We start from the raw sequence: 15,077 nt of genomic DNA, 5'->3' as shown, positions 1-15,077 counted from the left end.
AAGCTACTCTTTAACGGATGTAGTGTTTGTTTGTTTGTTTGTTTGTTTGTTTTAAACAGGACTATTTCCATTCATCGCTTACTTACTTACAACAAAAATAACAATGCCATCCCTAAAATAAACCTGTCTCGGATATGATCTCGTGTCAAAACCTCAACGTGTGCGCGGATGTCAAAGGATACGCAAAGACCTACTTCGATCAAATGAGCTCTCTGCTTGGGGCAGCTGAGAAAAGCATTCTTGTCAAAACACTGGTGATTTTAGTGGTAAAGAAGGGCCTTTTTTTCGAAACCTTCTCCTCAGCACCTGTCACAACGAATAAGTCGCTGTCTGCAAGAAGGAAGTGTCACAAATAAAAGCACAAAGTGACTATCAGCACAGCTAGCACATCACACAGGCAGTGGACGCTGATTGACATCGCACGTTATGCGGGATGTATCTGTCACACTCATAAACATGTTAACTGTGTAAACATGTGTATTTAGTATTGAGAATTGGGCCTCGTCAACATAAAACAACTACCTATGACCTTGTCAGCGTCGGGCAACAATTGCTGACACCCAACGAATGAACACCCCCCTCGCCTCTGCCAAGATTTTAAAGTCTGAGACCAAAGAATTTGTTTAAGCATCAGCATCAAAGCTTTGAACTTGAACAACCCAACAAACCCTTCTGTGTTTTCTATTTACAGTATGTGTCGCGGCAAATGTCTTGCTCCACTGACACAGCCGCCTTCACAGAGATTGATCTGTGATTGTAAGCAACTTCTTTCTTGTCCCAACAGGCATGAGAGTGATTAAGCAAATCTGTCATGCGTTAACAAGTCATTACACATCACCCAATCCACCAATGATGAGAAATCAAGTTCTATGGAAAAATCCATATGCTCAGCCCATAATTACTTTTGAGGAATCTGTTAGGGAGAGAGATTGAGTGACTGACTGTTCCTCACAGGTAGAGCTGGGCGATATGAGATTTTTTCATATCACGATATGTTTTTTTCATTTCAGGCGATAACGATATCTATCACGATATAAGCCAAATAACTATATTTGTAAGATTTAAATGTGCCGTTGCTCACAAGTAAAATGTGAAATAATCAGCAGCTTGTTTTTATTTAAATATTTATTTCCCATAATAAGTTCAACAGGGTAGATGTACTTAAGGAACATGAGACTTTTTCAGATAAATAAAGGCAAATATTGCAAACTACACAAAAGGCAGCCGCTAAAGCGTTTAAGTTTCAAAATAGGACAAACGAAACAGACTACTAAATTGTCAATTCCACTTAGAAACAAAATATTAATTCTAAAAATAAATCTTAGTTTGTTTTACAGAAGAACAGACAAAACTGACTAACTTTTGTCAATATCAAATAAACTGAGAACTAAAAGGAAATTCTCAATCTCTCCTTGTTGTATAGCTGAGCTTTTCAAACAGTTTTAACAGTTACTTTAGTCTGACAAAAGCCGAATGACGAATTAGCGCTTCCAGTCAGAGACTGAGGCTACGTCCACACGTACACGGGTATTTTTGAAAACGGAGATTTTCCATTTTCGTTTTAAAAAATAATCCCGTCCACACATAAAGGCAGAAATGAAGGAAAACGCTGCTATGAACATGCCAAAGCAGCAGGTGGCGCTAGATTCCTAACCGTGCCTAAATGTTGGCCAATCAGAAGTCTAGAAGCCTCGGTGGGAAAAAGTAAACAAAGCTGGGGCATAGAAGCAGAACCGAGTCGTAAGTGTGGAGGGACAGTAACTGTGTGTATATGTAAGCATTTAAACACTGCAGAGAGTAGAATTAACAGTAACAGTATTGTAGAAATTCATTTCACCGAAACAATAACATGGCGCAGTGTGACGCATGCACCAGTTTATTGTATTTCCAGACTTGCTTTCGGCACAATTTACAGTGCACGCTACTCTATTTTTGTCAGACTTGAAATAGCCGAAATACCTTCACACTACGGAACTTCTTTGGCTCTTCCGTTTGACAATCTCTCCGGCATTGGAACCATCATCTGTTTTCTCTTCGGTCACGCTCGGTTGATTTTTCTAGTCGGCACACTCATTTCCTCCATTACGCGCTGGCTGCTTCCCAAACAAACACACGTGCGGCTTGGCACTTGTGCTGTACGTAACAAGTCACGCGACGTGACGCTGCGGCTGTGATTGGTTCGGCTCTGCGCTACTTAATTTGGATTGGCTGACCTTTTTTTTATTTTTATTTTTTGAGGACAAGAGCGGCGAGGTCTATCGCGATAGCTTAATTTCTCTATCGAGTAAAAGTTATATCGCGATACATATCGTTATCGTTCTATCGCCCAGCTCTACTCACAGGGTAATTTATTCAGAAGGAAAGACTTCAACCAAGACACCCTTTTGAGCAAAGCATATTATATAGGCCATGTTTGGTCTGGGAATTTAATAAAAGAGCAGTGGTACACAAATGGCTGCAGTTATTTCCTCAGGACATCACTTAATGTTTCTCTGGAACGTTAGTGCTGATGAGGGGGCTGAGGCACAGTCGCAAAAGAGGACGGCCTGCCCGGCGGAGGTGAAGGACATCGACTTACAGATCACCCAAGAGGTGGACAAGGGTCGCTCTGTTTCAACAAATGACCACAGTTGACAGTTTGTCATTTTTGTGACACTACAGAGCTGCTGAGTGGACATTTTGAACCAAACTGAACCATCTTTTTTTTTTTTTCAAGTAAGTCTAAGGGAACCACTTGAGATCAGCACTAACAGAGGTAGATTCCACACTGAACAAAAAAGAAAAAAAAAACAACAACCGATTTTTGGTACAAATAGCACAAAGTTCCCATTACAGCAGAGCAGACTTATGGGGACGTCTGGCCCTTTCAAAGGCCAAACAAAATGAAACAAACATGCTGTCTTGGCTGTGTTTTTTGAAAGCTTAAGACAGCTTTGATGGAAAAGGTCAAAGTAAAAGATTTTCCCACTGACATCAACCCTCCTTTTGTGCTCCAGAGTTACTGAGTAACAACTGCCACATTTTCTGTGGCCAAGATTAAAAAACTCGGTCAAAAACTTTCTCAGTTGAAAGATTTATCACACAACTGCATCTGAAGGGAACATTTAGAGCTGGTTAAACGGGATCAAAAAGAGTCCTGCAGATTTACTCATAACGGTGTACTTCACAATTATAGGAAAAGCAAAATTTGAAGACACACAAAGAAACACCCATTACAGCATATGCTTTGTGGCAACCAAGACTCAACCATTTTCCACAAATCACATTTTGTGACTTTCAGAAGTTCTCCTCTGCAATTATCTGGGATTTCAAAGCCTTTCGTAGCCAACTTCTAACTGAAATTCTTGTTCCTGAAATTTTACCCTCGAGATTGCCCAGGGAGATATAGACAACTGAAAAAGCAGGTTGTTTAGCCTCAGCGTAGGCCTAATGCAGTAGAGCTGCAGGGTGTCTAACCTTAGCAGCGGTAGCTAAGGGACATTCTATGGCCCTTCTTTTCAAAGTCCTCTGAATACGTAGGGGAGGGCTTGCACCAGACAAGGCAATTTGCCAGAGAGCCAGCCAATAGAGCTAAGCCAACACGAGGTTAAACTATTGTTTTGGCTTCACAAGCAAGAGTGAGCAAGGACAAAAGTAAGGGAGACAAAAGAGTAGTAAGAAAATACCTGACCACTGAAGTGTAACACATCAACTTATATTGTTACTTTTATTATACCAAGCAAGTTGCAAGAAGTTAGATCCCAAAACAAAAACCAGGGTACTGGGAGAGGGATACACAGGCAAATGAAATTCACACCATCTTACACAGTTCACCCACTTTCAAAAAAAATGCACCTGTGCCTCTTTACTTGTTTTAGGAACTAAAAAACTGTTTTTTTCATGTCAGGCTGATTATGTGGCAAAAAATTCGAACTTACCCATGTATCTAAGGTAGGTCCACTTAAATAAAGAAATATTTTAAAGAAATACTTTTTATTCCTCTTTATTGCGAGGCACTTATTCCAGAAAGCAAGTTTCCAAATCCTACAAAAGAAAATCCAGCAGTATCGGAAAAGATTATTCCTGAAAGTGAGAGATACCCTGTGTGAGAGAAAGTCGTCTCCAGTTCCTGCTTAGTTATTCCATTCACAGCATTTCATTAAACCAGAAGAACTGTCTTTTTGCTCTCCAGTAATAAGTTTCCAGCTGTGGCTATATCGCAGAGTAGCTTGGGAAGAGATCCTTCAGAGTCACAGCTTGTTCACACACTGAGGGGCAGTCGGGGACTGCCTGGGAGAAGCCAAACCCACCGTGTGATGTCATGGTGTCAAATTTCAGTATGAAAAGGGAGGAGGCTTTACCTTTTTGAACTCTGACCAATGATCATCTTGTGGTTTACCTGCACGTAGAAGGGAAGGAGTATATGTGATTGTGATGCACTCCCGCTGCTTAGAGACTGTATCTGGCTCTTATTTATTGATCACCTTCCAGGGAAAAGACTGTCCCAGTGTAAGCTCACACAGGCTAATGAGCCCTCACTCTTGCTTTGAAATGAAACTCAAGCATCTGCCCTGCCATTATTAGTGAAACTTAACTGGTTAACTAAGTTTGACCTTGAGACTTAAACAAGTATTCCCCAGGGACTGTGATAATACATGCCCGCCAATGTGTTTTGTGGATAACGTAACAGTTACAAGAATATTTTTTCCTTCTCTCTATATATTGGAAAAAAAGGAGAAGATGTGTCAGGGGGATAAATATGCAAAACCCTCATTCTTAAAACTGCAAGGCATCGAGTACACACATACACGACTCGCAAACACACTGGTTCTCACTCCCCCTGGTCAAACTCTGCTAGCCATGGAGCTAATCATCCACAACAGATGTTCAGAAATGTTCAGTCGGATTTATGACGGAGCTCAGAGGAACAGCCAAGTCAGCCTCTGGTGCTGTTTTCTCTTCTGTCCTACAAGGACAAGGGATTGCACCGAGAGAGGATGTCAGCACAACCATTCTCTTCCCCAAAAACATTCCCTCTCTCTCTGAGCTTCGCCATGCGAGACGCCCGTGCCTTAATAGCTCACAGAGCCTCCGGACCTTGGGGAGAGGTTTGCTCATTTATCCCAATGATACTGTGTGGACTGTAACTTGACTCATTGAACAGCGCTTCAACAATGTTTCACCCTCCACATAATGATGTGGGGGTTTTTTGGGGGGGGTTTTTTATTTATTTATTTTTTTTTTTTTTTTTTTTTTTTTTTTTTTTTATTTATTTATTTATTTATTTATTTATTTATTTATTTATTTATTTATTTATTTATATATATATATATATATATATATATATATATATATATAGTGGAAATGCTGTTCAATGACTCAATGAATTCAAAGAAAGGATAAGATTTTAAAGACAGGCCATCATTTTGCAATAATATTTAAATGATTCATATTACTTAGATTTTAATGTAAGTGGAACTAAGTTTTAAGAATTGGACTGCTGTGGGCTAGTTTCATTCTGGAAAGTGCCAGTATAGTAACTTTAATAAACTAACATAACAAAAGACAATCACAATGAGATTCTATAAAGGACAAATAAAGCTTTTTACCAAGAGTAAGAATGTTGAATCTGTTCCAGGCTTAAACTTTACTGGAGGAAATGGCAAACTGCAACGTGCTCTACATTTCTCTTTGTTGTTAACAATGGAAGACAGTCTGATTTTACTGGAGGCTGCAGATCTGAGAACACAACAGACATTTCTGCAAGAGAAAGAATTGTTTTATCTTTAACATTCTTTCTAGCTTATAACAAATTGGATGTGGGTCATCTGATTAAAAAGTGATTCAATTTGAAGGGACTAAAATATAAATATATTTCAGCTGCATGGGCTTGGGGAAAAAAAAAAAAAAAAAAAAACGGAACTGAAAGACAAATGGGGATATCATGCATGCACCGTGGATAGAAACTTACTGAAATCTACATCACAACTATCTGCAAAAAGGAGAACAGAACAATCTGGATGTTTTGGAAGCCTCGTATTTTCTTAGACTCTCTTGAGAGTTTGAGAGAACCTTCTGGAAAATAATTATTACACCCACACATCCCCGGGGAGAGGAGAAAAAGTATATCTGTGGGTGTAAACAGCTTGTGCCACATCAAATGTCAAATGAATCTGGGATGAAACTGTTGAACAAATCACACTTAAGTAAAAGGCAGGAGTAAAGATCATTGGTCGGTGGTCCCAACAGCAGTGTGGGAGAGAAAATTAATTGTAAGCTACAGTCATGTTTGCTACTGTATTGTGTCAGCTGCACAGCATGAACTGTTTCAAATGTAATCTCATTTTAATGTAATGTAAAACTCAAAACACAGATGGAACCTGAGCAGTAAGAACCCCCCCGCCCAGATGCAAGATTAAAACTGTTGCCTCGAGTGAGGTTTTGAGGCTCAGGCTGTTTTAGGACTTATCTTTGGCCCCACCCCCCACCCCCTTCAAAGAGCTCGGATTGAGTTGGAAGCACCCCTACCAAGAGAATTTATAACATTGTGACAACCACCCATCCCCCGCTCATTTCATTAGGCTGAAAAAAAGGGGTTGACAACCTCTTCAATCTGAAGGAGCCAGCCTCTCCTTGATTTAGGCCAGTCTGCAAGCCTCAGTTAATACATTTTAGGGTAAATTTGATTTATTTATTTTTTAAGATAGCTTTTTTTTTTTTCTGGCTTTATTTTAAATGCATGGATAAAATCTGTTGTGCAACTCCAGGATTATTTGCAGGTGAAGAGCCAATGAATCAAACTATCTTAACTCAGCTTCTCTGTGGTACCTTCATTCATCTGATGGGATGCTGCACTGGCTGCTGCAGGATGGGATGAATCACACTGGCCCTGGGCTTTATCAATATATCTGTCTGCACCATCTAACAAGTCTCCCAAAACATTTTAAGAGGGTTCTGCTTCGAGGTAAGTTTCTTGGTATAGATCCAGCAGAGTACCAAGCAAATGAATGACCACAGCATTACAAAAATAAGACATATTTGTTGAAACACTGCAGTCTAAAATAATGTATAGCCGTATGTAAACATATAATTTCTCCACAAAAATTTAAAAATCCTTAAAAAGCACTCCAAACAGATGTGGTTTATTTTCCCATTCAGTGGAATAGTTGATGGACAGAACTGTGGCTGCATGCCAGTGAAAAAATGCTGACCTGTGTCGTAAACACTGAGCTGTGAAAGTCAGTGTGCTGCTGCTGCTGCTGGGCTCTTAAGACTAGCACTATGTCATCGTGCCCATAAGCACAGCTGGGTAACACCTGTTAGTTTAGAATTCCCAGTCCAGTTCACAATTTAGTGAGGCTTGGTTACTGCCATTAGTCTGTGAGCTAATTCACCCCCAGATAGTGCGCTGTGGTATTTACATTACATACATGGTTCATATCATAACTTAAAATAAATCTGCAGGAAGCACGTAGCAGCAATATATACAAACATACACATATACACTAATATATACATGAGGTCACCCAGGGGATTATAAAAAGCAGCTCTTGCACAGAGTAAGTAAACCACAAAATGGCTAGCTTTAAAATGCAGCACAAATGTATCTTTTGCGACTTCTGCCTAACAGTCGCACCACCAAGGACGCACTTTTGGCCCTGATTTTTTCCTCAAGACTGTCTGCAGATAACACTGGCTCCAACACTGAGAGGTAGTGATGGTACATGGCAACAGGAGGTGTAAAAAAGACAAGGACACAGAGCACATAAAAACACAGATAAGATTGGTCTCATGGAGCTGACCTTCAGTGGGTACTGGCGTGTGTACATGCTTGTACAACTATAGGCCCATGTTATGTAGTTCATGTGAATTTGTGCATATGTCTCTGTGCCTCTTTGCCCTATAATGTCTCCATAGCGCTGGGTGTATATGCTTACTGTTACTGAGTGACAGAATCAAAGTACAGAAAAAAAAAAAAAGGGTGGAACTTCTACAGGAATGCACCTCTTGTCTACTACTACTGGTTGAAAAACAACTAGCGCTCTCCATTACACTGTGCTGCTGACAACTAGCAGGGCAAGCTCTCTAAGGGGGAACAGCAGAGCATGCCGCCGAATGCATGAGACAAATCATTTTTATCTGGGACCCCGGCGGGTATTGACAAACCGGGGATGCATTTAGATAGCCCAATTAAAATGGGGAAATGAAGCGACATTGAGGCACTTTACAGAGCTGTGGCCCTCTCTACCCTCTAGCCTTTTGTGCTCCTTGAGCCCTCCAGAGTATGACTTCCTTGCATATGGCACTCGGTGAGGGGGTATGGGGGTGGCAGGCAAAGCAAAGAAGCGGGTGGCTCGGAAAAGTTGCTTTCGGGTGAAATATGCAATATGAGAAGCAATACTGAGCCCGAGTGACATTGCATCATTTATACTGTTTCATCTTGCATGCCTAATTCTTGCACAGTGCTGCTCCCGAGGAGTTGTACTGGCTGCTCTAGCACTAAGATGATCTCCAGTGGGTGAAAAGGCATATAAACAGGGTCACAGACAGCATGCAAGACAGGGAAGTCAGTGCATGTCTGCAACTTCAAAGGGCAAACTGGCAATCATTGCTATAGATACTGGCTTCACTGATCCAAACGTATCACAGCAGGTGACCTTCAGTGTCATCCACTCAAGCATACATGGCTTATTTCACGTCTCTTATCACCTTTATATGACTGGTCTAATTTTCCGACCTCTTATTGTCTTTTTGATCAATGTTCATTCCACAGAGATTACCGTCACATGCATTTTTTTATTTATTTATTTTTTAGAAAAGCTACACCCACACCCACACACAGAAACAAACATCCATCACATTCTTGCAAGTATACTGAAAGGTTACAAGACCAGGATGCCGTTAGATGTTTCACCTTCTGTGTAGGTGGAGAGAGTGATAGCAAAAGCAGCCTAGTTTGTTTTCCAATAAAGAAAAAGTCAGCGTGGAGAAATCAATGCTGTGGTGTGCTGCGACCAGCTGTTCAGCAGTGTTACATTTCACAGGCTGTCCGCAAAGATGCAAGCTGTTTCTGCAATGCATCCAATTTTGTGAAGATGTTGTCAATGGAGAAATAGATATCTGTCCCTGAATGTTCTCTGGTTTTCACTCCACATTTTACTCAAAATGCAACAAACTGCCATTATTTCTGGACAGCAGTTTTTCAAATTAATCATGTAGATTTTTTCCAGTTCCAAGAGAACATTTCTATATATATGTAAGCCGGCATCCAAACGGGTAATAGAAACTCAAACACAAACATGTACTAAAGAATAGTCTCTGCAATAGCTCAGATGCAGCAGGTATGGCCTGCGCCGAGGAGACTTTGATAAATCTGAAAAGCTTTCAGTGAGAAGCTCCTAATAAAAGCCCCACAGAGTCGTCTCTCCCAACCAGAGAAGGCTACACTTTGTCTCTGACAGGAACGCCTTCCAGATGCTTTCCTTCAATAAATTTCCACCTCAAACAGAGCACACTGTGCTAGCACTCAAGAAAATGATTATCCTGACTGGCTACGAAGAGAAGTGTCAACTGCTTTTCTAATACACTCTAGGCTTTGTGCGTGTCCAGCGTCAATATGCATTGGACTTCAGCCACACGAAAACAGAACGAAATGTGCTTCTCGCATTTCTAAGGAATTTTCCAGAGAACAAACCCAATTTTGTTCAAATAAAGCATTTCATTGTCCTAATAATTTGCCAATAGCATTTAGAAAAAAACAACTTGAACACAACAGGATGCTTTCAAAACCACAAATCAACGTCAACGTGGTTAATAGCTCTCATTAGTGAAATCTCCCGAAGCTTGCTTTGCACCACAGTACATCCCGTTGCTGGAGTAAAAAGAAAGGGGACGTGAAATTATTCCCTCTGTTAGAGGAGGCTGTGTTCACTTATGAAAGAAAACAAACCACAAATTAAACAGAAAAAAAAACAAACAAACAGAAGAGGTTTGATAAGCCTTTATATTGATTTGACACGTTTCTTAAACACATCTGGAGAGATCAAACACCATTTCTGAGAACTCCCAAGGAGGATTTTAGCCAGAGCTGAAAGGAAAATCAACAGCACAGTAATAACATTTTTTTTAACCTCTTTGGTTGAATAGGGTTTCATTTACTCAAGTATAACAAACATGAGCAGATTTCTATGAAAATAAGCCTCGTATATGCAGACCATTGTTCCCTACTTATATAGTCACTGCCTAAAGGTCTATTTTGAGCCACGATAATCCTGATAAGATATGATTTGCATCACTTTCATGCTCGTCAAACCAATCAGTGACCCCTCGTGTCCTTTTGTAGGGAGAGACTGTCATCCTGGAAAAGACTGCTTCCATCAAGATAGAAATGCTTCGCCGCAGATAAAAGCGATCACGCAGGACAACTATGTTTTCATTTGCAGTGATCCAGCCGTCAAGCAAGCCACATTCCCTGCGGAACATAATAACCCTTTCATTTGTCACCCATCTTCTTGTTGCATGAATAGCTGATGCTGGGCTGATTGCTTATAGCTTTAGAAGTGTTAATGGTAGTTAGTTAATGGAATTGCCACAATGCAATTCAAATATATTTAAATAAGTATCCCAATGTAGGAGACAACACAACAAATTTTGCTTAATAATAGTTTAAATGTACCCATTTTTTTAAATTTGGAATATTAGCAAATGACTACATGTAATTCAAATTCTGCATGTCAGCCTTAGACCTAGCATGCATGGATCCCTTAGCAAACGCACACACATACTTTCAGCCGAAGAAAAGCCTGTCAAATAAAAGAGTAATCCATCACTTGGGCCATTTTGCATTATGCAGGGTTGCTCTCTCCAGCAATGGTTGACTGACAAGGAAAATAAAATGGGCCCTCTGTTGACCAAAATGGGGGGAAAAAATGACATCATCACTCCACAGCTTAAAGCAGCAAAAAGAATTTAATTTTTTTTTTTTTATTTGTATTTAGTATAAAATAGTATCATTTTTAAATGCATCTTTCTTTTACTGCAGCAGTGTTAGATTACTCAATAGGTATCTTTATCTGTTTAACTACAATTTATCTAGATTTAAAGGAGACCTCAAAGTAAGACGGATTAATATTTTACAAATTTTAAATGATAAGCATGAGAAGATGATGGCCCTATAAGTTAATGCCTAGTGCTATTAAATATACCCAACAGTATAACTAAATAACTGGCCAAAGATAAACACTAATCTAAGCCTTCCACAACTTACTGGAAATCTCAGTGCTTTTCTCCTCAATTAACAATTCATAGCATGGAGTAACAAATGGACTTCAACTGACTAGAAAGCTATCCCAAAATAATTAAGGAAATGAAATATTCAATACAAAACTTCTTATTATAGCATCAGTACCTCATAAATTTAAAGGGAATAAATGAGTGGATTAATCTGTGTGCTAATGGAGAAAAAAGCCAGTCATTTCGCTTTCTTCCAATTCAACTCCATTTAGCCTTTTAAGAGTTACACCTTCTATTACTTATCTCTGGGATTTCTAGCGCATGGCAGATCAGGCAAAATGGGTTTGAGGCATTGTTCTCCATCGTTATATAAAGAGGACTCCGTGGCTAAAGAAGCCAGCTAATAACGACAAAGATCTGAGCTTAAGTGCCCCAGGGGGAAACTGTTTTTCCCCCCTCTCTCTTCAAAATGTTCAGAGCTCTCTGTGCCACTTTTACCTTTTGAAGGGGGAGTTTTACTAAATGTAGAAGTGCTAAGTGCAGGGCTGAGGCAGGCACAGAAATAAAAAGTGTCCTAAGAAAGAGTTTTTCCACAAGACCGAGGGGGAAATACCTGCACATCTACGGTAATCCTAAATTCACAGAGAATTTGTCAAATCCAAGCATATCCAATTACTAATGTTTGACTGGTTTTTACATATTTCATTGGAAAATTTGTACAGGTACCAACCATACAGCTGAAAAAACAATCCCCAGAAAAAGTCTTACTTATATTTGTGCCGTCAGCCCAACGTCTAAGCTTACAAAGACTTCTGGGACTTTGACAGTCAAGTCAGGGCAACTGCCGGCTCTCTCAGACTCCAGTGGATCATATGAGGGAAAAACCCAGGCACTTCAAGGACGTGATCAGCAACACAAAACAGAAATTAAAAGGTACTGAAACCTTTCTGAGTTTAACTGAAACAGCAGAAGACTCGGATGTTCTATTCTTGAGATAATTTATGTTATATCCAAGTCCCTTTTAATTTTGAAAATCCCATTTCATGTTGGTTACCCTTAAAGAAATATATTAGTTGCAATGAACATAATCCACTTGATACTAGCTTTACTGACTGAGATATCATCTAACTGCATACCAAATGCCAGTATTTTGGAGGTTTTCTTGAGAACCCTCATAGGTCACATCGAAAATTAAATTAGATTTATTCTTATTATGGGTTTTCTGCATTAGAGTGTTCACACTGGGCGCGGCAAAGAGATCAGCATTCCTGGAGTTACTAAATTCCATCAAGGCTCCCCACTGTCTGAAGGACCAGCATGGCATAAAGTGGGACACCACGCTGGTAACACTGAAGCAACGTTGTACTAGCATACCTCCCCAGGCTGAATTCAAATATTTTAGGCAGAGGTCAAAGCCATAGCAGAGGTCACATGGTGGGTATTACTACACGGCAAACACAGCATGCCACCGTGATCACAGATCAGACTTTTAAGATTCGCAGCATAGTTTAGAGTTAGACTGTAAAGGTACAGCCACTACGTCCACTATTTGATCAGTTTGCTCTGAGCCTTGCGGCTGATCCCATCGGACAGCCCCAAACTGAAATGTTAGGTGAACCGTGATGCAATTTCCTCCAGCATTTCCTGATGCATCCTCGCCTATAAAACGGCTTCCTGCTCAGAAAATGTTCAGATCTCTTCTGAGCTCTTTAATGAGTTTTGCCCCTCCAGTTATATTCCTACTAATATTAAGAACAGCATTATAGTGGACAAATGCCACCTCTCATCATGGTGCGACAACGAACCAGGCTACACTTGTCTTTTGAGCGTGACCTTTGAGTCTAAATGTGTCAAATGTGAAAACGTGCCACCCTGCTCATGAATCCACATTTGACTTTTAAATGTAAACTGTATGTATGGATCTGTAATAAGATTTGCATTTTAATATATTTCTAAAAAAATCAGGTGCAACACGCTATGTAGACAACAGTCAAAAATATGTCCAACTGATAATCAACCCCGACAGGAAGGTTACTGCAGTTCAGGCCTGATTTCATATTTCAGGTATATACAGCAGACATATGTAACCACAACAGAGGCGTGACCACAATGAGGGTGCTGTCTGCATCAGCCTAAACAATTTTAGAATAAAAGGTGCATTACAAACAAAGAAGATCAGATCTCTATAATGAATAAATGCATTTATTTGTGTTGCATTTCTCATTCTGATTTATGCTATTCAATTATCTGCACATGTGGGCTAGGTTTATGTTTGAGGGCTCAGTTGGCAAAACAACAGCTACAAAGAGGGAAGAGCTTAGTTTCTAAAAGTCTTCCTTTGTTTTTAATAATAATCGAATAATCTGATCTTTATGACCGTTCGTACTTTAATGGTACACTGGGGCGATTCTGGGGATGAGTGTCCCAATAACAGTTCAACACCACACTAGGAAATCTAAAGATTAAAACCAAGAGTTTTAATGGATGACCCGGTCTATCGCCACAGTCATGCTGGTGAATATTATTATTACAGATAGCAGTAAATGTTAAGAAAATATAATAAAATATATTTTGCGTTTCATGCAAGTCTTGAGCAATTGTTGTCTAACCTTTCTGAAGGCCTCCCAAAGTCTTTCCTTGGACATTGGCTACTTTTTCACTCATTTTCAATCCAGTCCTTGTACTTGACCATTTTCAGAGGAATTCTTTGTTTGTTAAGCTACTTAACGTTGACCCACAAATAATGTTGTGTCTACAAAAATTCCCATTTTCTTTTTTGCACAGTGCTGAATACACTGTTAAAACAAAACATAATAGCTGTCACGTTCCTGGGTCTGTTGACCCAGCGTTTTAGTTTTAGTTTATTTTGATGTTTATGTTTAAGTTCATTAAGTTATCGAAGTTCATTTGTTTATTAGATCCCCCTTGTGTTTTCTTCCCCTGTATTTAAGTTTCTCTCACCCTTTGTGTTTCATGATGCGTGTCTTATGTTATCAAGTTTGTGTTATCATGTCTGCGTCTCATGTTTCCTGTTTTATTTTGAAGGTCTGTGTCCTATGTCAGTATAGTCAGCTTTGCTTCCTTTGTCTCGTTATGTCAGATTAGTGTCAGCTGTTTCCCCATGTGTTTCCACTTCCCCTCATTACCATCCATTCGCTACCGCTTATCCTTTTCAGGGTCGCGGGGGGCGCTGGAGCCTATCCCAGCTGTCATAGGGCGAGATAAGTGCGGGGTACACCCTGGACAGGTCGCCAGTCTGTCACAGGGCTAACACATCGGGACAGTCAACCATTCACACTCAGATTCACTCGCACATTCCCACCTAGTGGCAATTTGAATTATCCAATTAACCTATCCCCACAAGCTGCATGTCTTTGGATGGTGGGAGGAAGCCGGAGTACCCGGAGAGAACCCACGCAAACACGGGGAGACCCCGGCCTGATGGTGGAATTGAACTCAGGACCTTCTTGCTGTGCGGCAACAGTGCTAACCACCGTGCCACCTACCCCTCGTTACCCTTGTGTGTATTTAGTCTGTGTGTTTGTTCATTCATTTTCAGGTCGTCTGTTGTTCCATGTCATGTTTCCAGGATTTTTCCATGTTTAAGGTTTTGTTCTTTGTTCAGCATTTAATTTTCCCAGTTTAGCTCTAGTTAGGTTGTCTCCTGTGTGCATCTACCTTTTGTTTTTGTACCTTTTTATCAGCCATATTAAACGGCTCGCTTTTTGTTAACATTCAAGTTTTGTTCCCTGTTCCTTGGTGTCTGCATTTTGGGTCTTCTTCGCAACTTCATACAGAGTGCTGCCGCACACTGTGACAAATAGCCATCCAGTTGACTTGGGAAAAAATCTCATCATCATTTATTT

General features: G+C 40.1%; 1 protein-coding gene across 9 annotated transcripts in view; it reads right to left on the bottom strand.

Annotated features, from left to right (window-relative positions):
• LOC146647818 (receptor-type tyrosine-protein phosphatase F) overlaps positions 1-15,077 on the bottom strand; it is a 171,736-nt gene that overhangs the window by 122,684 nt on the left and 33,975 nt on the right. For 7 of the 9 annotated variants that reach the window (XM_085388313.1, XM_085388318.1, XM_085388316.1 and 4 more), the window contains exon 1: positions 3,918-4,256. The exons of 1 other annotated variant lie outside the window; for it this stretch is intronic. The gene's annotated coding sequence lies outside the window, so the exon portion shown is untranslated. Of the gene's footprint in view, positions 1-3,917; positions 4,257-15,077 lie in introns of those variants that run through there. One more of the 9 variants, XM_085388315.1, reaches the window with a different exon arrangement.

The sequence above is a fragment of the Rhamphochromis longiceps genome, linkage group LG18 (assembly GCF_057381845.1).
Source record: "Rhamphochromis longiceps isolate RC_006_pf linkage group LG18, R_longiceps_female_GT1.1, whole genome shotgun sequence".
NCBI lineage: Eukaryota > Metazoa > Chordata > Actinopteri > Cichliformes > Cichlidae > Rhamphochromis > Rhamphochromis longiceps.
Note: the sequence above shows the minus strand (reverse complement) of the source record. Positions and strands in the feature narration are given on the sequence as shown.